Consider the following 6,595-nt stretch of genomic DNA (forward strand, 5'->3'; position numbering starts at 1 on the left):
TAATTGTATGATAAAAGTTGGGGCATAGCCAGCAGTCCATGGGGGGGGGGGGGGGGCACGCATTTCCTCCCTCCCTCACATTTGGTATCATACCTTTGCTGGTGGGGAGGCCGAAGCTCTGCCAGTCGACAGGAGCGAGGAAGTCAGGGGTGCCTCTAGCTGCTAATGCTGATACTTCCTGAGCATGCTTGAGAAGTGCAAGGGTTGGTGATGGAGGCACCCCGCTGACTTCTTGTTCCTGAGGCAGTACGAGGAGGAAGGGGGTGATTCAGGCAGTGGATTTCTTTGGCTGGCAGGGCTTCAGCTACGCCACCAGCCATTGAACAGGTGGGGGCCTGAGCCTATTCTCTGTCTCCTCTGTACACATCACTATCACCCTTTCTCTGTCTCTCCCTCTCTTGTATGTGCCCCCCCCCCCCACCTTCACCCTTTCTCTCTCTCAAATGTCCCATGCCTCCTCTCCTGCAGTCCTCTTGCCATGCCGTCCCTTGCCCTCACAATCTGGCATCTCTTTCCTCTCCCAGTTTACCTCCCACCTCCAGCAAGTCTTCTCACTGCAGTGGCAGTTGTATCCAAACTCTGCCTTTCCCTCTGACCCATCCCACCCACCTCTGAAAACAGGAAGTTGCATTAGAAGGGGGTGGAATGCTTCCGAAGGAAAGACCTGGTTGCAGGCCGAGGCAGTGTTTTAATACGGTTGTCACTGCCGGGCAAAGACTTACTGAAAAGGTAAAGCAGGCGGAGAGGGAGCAATGCCAGTCTGAGCATGTGCGTGGGTAGGGGAGGGTCTTCAGTTCATTATTAATCACAATGTTTTGTAATTAACATGTTAATCATGGTTTTAGGTGTAGCCTAGATGCAACCTGGCCTACCTTTCTCCCTGCTCCACCCAGCCAAATGTTTGGCTGACACCATAAACAGCTAAAGGCTGCTTGGCTGTTGATTTTAAGAAGCCTTTCTAGGTTTGGGCAAGTAAAACATTTTTGTCTTATCTCCGGAGGTGAGTATGAACTCATGAGCCCGTTTGGGTTTGCCATTCTTGGCCCCATGCGTGTTTTCTCTGTTCTCCAAGTCACTTCTGTTGTGCTGCCTTCAGCCAAGGTCACTCACTGATCCCTAAACAATGCCCCCCCCCCCAAAAAAAAAAAAAATCCCCAGTGTTTAGAATGTCGTTAAGAGCAGGTTTTCCTAGAAGGAGAGAACTTTTAATAGTTCTGAATTGAAAGGAGAGGTCTTAAAAGTGCCAGCATTCACTGGGAGGGCCAAGCTTTTAAGCTAGTGAGAAATGGGGGGGGGGGGGAGGCACATGTTTAGAGAGGGTAAGATGGATAGCTTAGGGGAGGGGGCAGGCTAGGATGCCCCATGCTAACTTTTTTTTTAATGGAAACTGGGGGTTTCACAGAATGCACAGAGCTAGTGAAAGCACCTTGATATGAATGTGGCTTGCATGTGAACTCCAGGCTGCTGTGCTGACTGTACAGAGCCTCGGGCTCCCTGCTCCTACTAATGAGGCCTCCTGAGCAGTGGGTTCTGGGGAGCTGGGTTTGGAGGGTCAGCTGGTCAGCCTTCAGCAAGCTGTGCATTTTTTTCTTTCTGGGGGTGGGGAAATGGATAAAATACAGATGTTTCTTACCTAGAACTACGCTAGACAGGCTCTGGTGAACTTGAGTTCTTTGTTAAATATTTAGGGACCTTAGTGTTATATTTCATGACACTCGGTATTCTCAAGTTAATCCCAAAAGCACAAAGAAAATGATTCTCTGAAAAAAAAATAATAATAAAAAAGACCCTTCCCCTTCCTCACCTTGCTATTGCAAGGACCTGCCTTCTCTTAGACAATCTGAGTCCCAGAGTGCAACACTAGAAGACTTTACATTTATTGACTGATTGATGTATTCGATTTATAGAACCACTTTTCCATTAAAAAAACATGCTCAATGCAAAATAATTCAGTACTGCATCAAACTATTAAAAACATAAAAAAATAATAAGAGGAACCATTGGCCTAGCTATGGGAGGTTACAGGGCCCCCCCCCCCCCAAATTGGCTCAGGGACCCCTTGTTTAGCTGGTGGGGGTGCCCAATCCTTGCCAGCTGAAGTATTTGTCCAGCGCTGGGTTCTGACTCTCCGCCACATTGCCTGCCCTGCTCTTCTGCTCATGTTGCAAGAGCCAAACCAGGGGCTGCAGAGCCAATTTTTTTTTTGGGGGGGGGTGGGGGGAAGACATGTCGAGGTCTGGCTAGACATGGCTGAAGCTCAACAACCATGATGGACCAGCAAGTAAAAACACAAAGTCCGGGAGCGGAAGAACCCACTGAATGCAAAAACCCAAGCCTGTCAAAGCAAATGCAAGGCGCAGATAAAGAAGGCCAAGAGGGATTACGAAAAAAAAGATAGCATTAGAGGCAAAAAAAACATAGTAAAAAAAATTTTCGGTATATTAAAAGCAGGAAGCCGGCAAAAGAATCGGTTGGGCTGCTGGATGACCGAGGGGTAAAAGGGGCGATCAAGGAAGACAAAGACGTAGCGGAGAGACTGAATGAATTCTTTGCTTCGGTCTTCACCGAGGAAGATTTGGGTGGGATACCGGTGTCAGAAATAGTTTTTCAAGCGGACAAGTCGGAGAAACTTACTGACTTCACGGTAAACCTGGAGGACGTAATGGGGCAGTTCAGCAAACTGAAGAGTAGCAAATCTCCTGGACCGGATGGTTTTCATTCTAGAGTACTGATAGAACTGAAAAATGAGCTTGCGGAGCTACTGCTAATGATATGCAACCTATCCTTAAAATCGAGCGTGGTACCGGAAGATTGGAGGGTGGCCAATGTAATGCCGATTTTTAAAAAAAGGCTCCGGGGATATCCAGGAATTATAGACTGGTGAGTCTGACGTCAGTGCCGGGGAAATGGTAGAGGCTATTATTAAAAACAAAATTACAGAGCACATTCGAGGACATGGATTACTGAGACCAAGTCAGCACGGCTTTTGTCTTGCCTGACCAATTTACTTCAATTCTTTGAAGGAGTAAACAAACGTGGACAAAGGGGAACCGGTTGATATTGTGTATCTGGATTTTCAAAAGGCGTTTGACAAGGTACCTCTTGAAAGGCTACAGATGAAATTGGAGGGTCATGGGATAGGAGGACATGCCCTATTTTGGATTAAAAACTGTTTGAAGGATAGGAAACAGAGAGTGGTTAAATGGGCAGTATTCACAATGGAGAAGGGTAGTTAGTGGGCTTCCTCAGGGGTCTGTGCTAGGACCGCTGCTTTTTAATATATTTATAAATGATTTAGAGATGGGAGTAACTAGCGAGGTAATTAAATTTGCTGATGACACAAAGTTATTCAAAGTTGTTAAATCGCGACAGGACTGTGAAAAATTACAAGAGGACCTTACGAGACTGGGAGACTGGGCGGCTAAATGGCAGATGACGTTTAATGTGAGCAAGTGCAAGGTGATGCATGTGGGAAAAAAGAACCCGAATTATAGCTACGTCATGCAAGGTTCCACGTTAGGAGTTACGGACCAAGAAAGGGATCTGGGTGTCGTCGTCGATAATACACTGAAACCTTCTGCTCAGTGTGCTGCTGCGGCTAGGAAAGCGAATAGAATGTTGGGTATTATTAGGAAAAGGTATGGAAAACAGGTGTGAGGATGTTATAATGCCGTTGTATCGCTCCATGGTGCGACCGCACCTTGAGTATTGTGTTCATTTCTGGTCGCCGCATCTCAAGAAAGATATAGTAGAATTGGAAAAGGTGCAGCGAAGGGCGACTAAAATGATAGCGGGAATGGGACGACTTCCCTATGAAGAAAGATTAAGGAGGCTAGGGCTTTTCAGCTTGGAGAAGAGACGGCTGAGGGGAGACATGATAAGAGGTATATAAAATAATGCGTGGAGTGGAACAGGTGGATGTGAAGCGTCTGTTCACGCTTTCCAAAAATACTAGGACTAGGGGGCATGCGATGAAACTACAGTGTAGTAAATTTAAAACAAATCGGAGAAAAGTTTTCTTCACCCAACGTATAATTAAACTCTGGAATTCGTTGCCGGAGAAAGTGGTGAAGGCGGTTAGCTTGGCAGAATTTAAAAAGGGGTTAGACAGTTTCCTAAAGGACAAGTCCATAAACCGCTACTAAATGGACTTGGGGAAAATCCACAATTCCAGGAATAACATGTATAGAATGTTTGTGCGTTTGGGAAGCTTGCCAGGTGCCCTTGGCCTGGATTGGCCGCTGTCGTGGACAGGATGCTGGGCTCGATGGACCCTTGGTCTTTTCCCAGAATGGCATTACTTATGTACTTATGTCTGAGGCTGGTCCTGTTAACTCGGTGTCTTCCCAGGAAGCCACTGGCAAAAAAATCAAATTGATTGACAACAAAGAAAAGCATAAGCACAGCCTCACTGAATCAGACCAAAGGTCCTTTAAGCCCAGCATCCTGGTTCTGACAGGGGCCAGGGCAAAGAGATGTAAGTCTCTGCATTTCTCAAGCAGTGAGTGGCTCTGCTGAAAGTTTTATCTCCCCTTTAGGCCTCCTGTTTTCCTCCTGAGTTAGCTGAGGCCTGCAAGTCATTGGTGGCTGGATGAATCTGCCCTGGTTTTGTCCCCAATACCATCTGTGGGCTTCCAGTTTTCCTTGGAACAGAATTTAACATCAAGATGGGCTCAACCTTCCTTTGATGTCTTGGAAATTGTTCAGGAGCCACATTTCCCTCCCTCAATATTCTTGATGTTCATGAAAACATTTATAAATTGGGGAAAATAAATGGGCTTTCCTCCCTCCCCCCCTTCAACAAAGGCAACATGAGTGGGTCACATTCCCAGCTGTCTATAAACCTTCCTTCATGAGCCTGCTTTTAAATCTAAAAGCCTGTTTCTTCCTGCTCATGCCTTTTATTAATTTTAACCTGAAATTTTGTATTTGCTGTGTCGAGATCATAAGCTCCAGGAAGCAGGGACTTTCCTGCTGTACAGCATCACGTATGTATCTGCAATGTATTAGAAATGGTCGGCTCTAGCAGTAGGCAGAAGAGCCACAGCATGAAAACAAAGCCAGGCGGCTGAAGAGAGGCAAGGCTGGGCTTCTATTGATCTGTGTCTGTCAGGTACTGAAGAACAATAACCCACTGCCTCATGGCTGAGCCCTGCACCAGCCCACCGATCAATGGCAAATGTCAATACAACCGGAATTACTCTGCAACCCATGGCAACAGCGGCAGAAAAGAAGGACCAAGTCTTCCAGCCCCCCCCCCCCCCCCAAACATCTCCAGAGACCCCGCCTGTTATTACCATATGATCCTTTGATGCAAAGGATCGGCATTTAATTTGCTTAATAATGTATTAGGGCTCTTTTTTTCCAGCTGTTGGATTTGAATGTTGTCATCCCCTCCTTTTTTTTTTTTTTAATATACGTAAGTATAAGAAAGAAAACATCCCATGCAAAGGGGAGAGGAGGAGGAAGGGGGTGATTGGACATGTGTTTGACCTGGATGGAAAAATGCATTTCATTTAGATAAGATACTGGGATTGATCACTGGAGTCAGGCTGGAAACAGAGGCAGAAAACCCAGTCCTCTCCATCTTAATTAGGTGCCAACCACCTAAGCCTTCTGTCACAAAGGTCTTGGATTGGCCGTCTGGCTTTTCTAGCTGTCTTGCTGTCCAGTCTTAGCGTTTCCGATCTAGTCCCTTCTGGAGCAGCCTGCTGGATTTCCTGTTGCTTGCAGATCCCCTGCCTCTATAATGACACATCCTAACTCAACCGTGCAGTCTATGATGTATAATGGGCATTGGAAAGTCAGGTATTTCCCATTGTGATACTATGCTGTGTCTGTCAAGAACAGAGCATATCTTCATTAGGTGTTTGGAGAGGTTTCTGAGACAGATACTAAAGTAATTAATTATCATCAGGGCAAACACCAGCCGGAGGCTACAGTAAAAGTAGAAATCGAATGCATAGAACGTGGCACAGACTACCACTGAGAAAGCAGACAAGTGTGCACGCATCTGAGCGGCACACAGAGATAACTGACATGATGCGCAGAGGAAAATGAATGGGAAAACAAGTTATTCTCTGCAGATCGACAGCAGCTGAAGCAGAGCGTCCAGATGCTCTCGTTTCCTGTGGGGTGGGGGGGAGATTCTGAGCGTTGTTACCCTGAACAATGGCAAAACCTATGAGAGCTACCCCTCATGCTTTGGGAGGATATTAAGTCACCCGCCACGAACATGTGTGCGAACCTGCCCAAAGAGCATCTCCCACCGCACTTATTAATAACTATGTCATTGATTCACTGGAACGAAGAAGGAGAAAAATCGACAAGCCGGCCTAATGTTCTCTCATGATGTTTTGCACTAGGAAGGGGCGGGACGGACCTTAGCCCAGCCAGTCTTATGGTGCTATCAGCAAAAAATTAATGGTTGGGGGAATCCATGACAGAATAGGGTCAGAGTTTCAACTCCTTACAGTAGGATGTTGTCAAGTTTCGGACACGAGAGTCTATGTTTAAATGTAGGCCTGACACAGGAAAGATCCACATCTCTCAGGAAGTGGGATCTCAGCATGTCTGCCTGAGGGGACGAAGCACA

This window comes from Microcaecilia unicolor, chromosome 14, assembly GCF_901765095.1.
Source record: "Microcaecilia unicolor chromosome 14, aMicUni1.1, whole genome shotgun sequence".
NCBI classification, from domain to species: domain Eukaryota; kingdom Metazoa; phylum Chordata; class Amphibia; order Gymnophiona; family Siphonopidae; genus Microcaecilia; species Microcaecilia unicolor.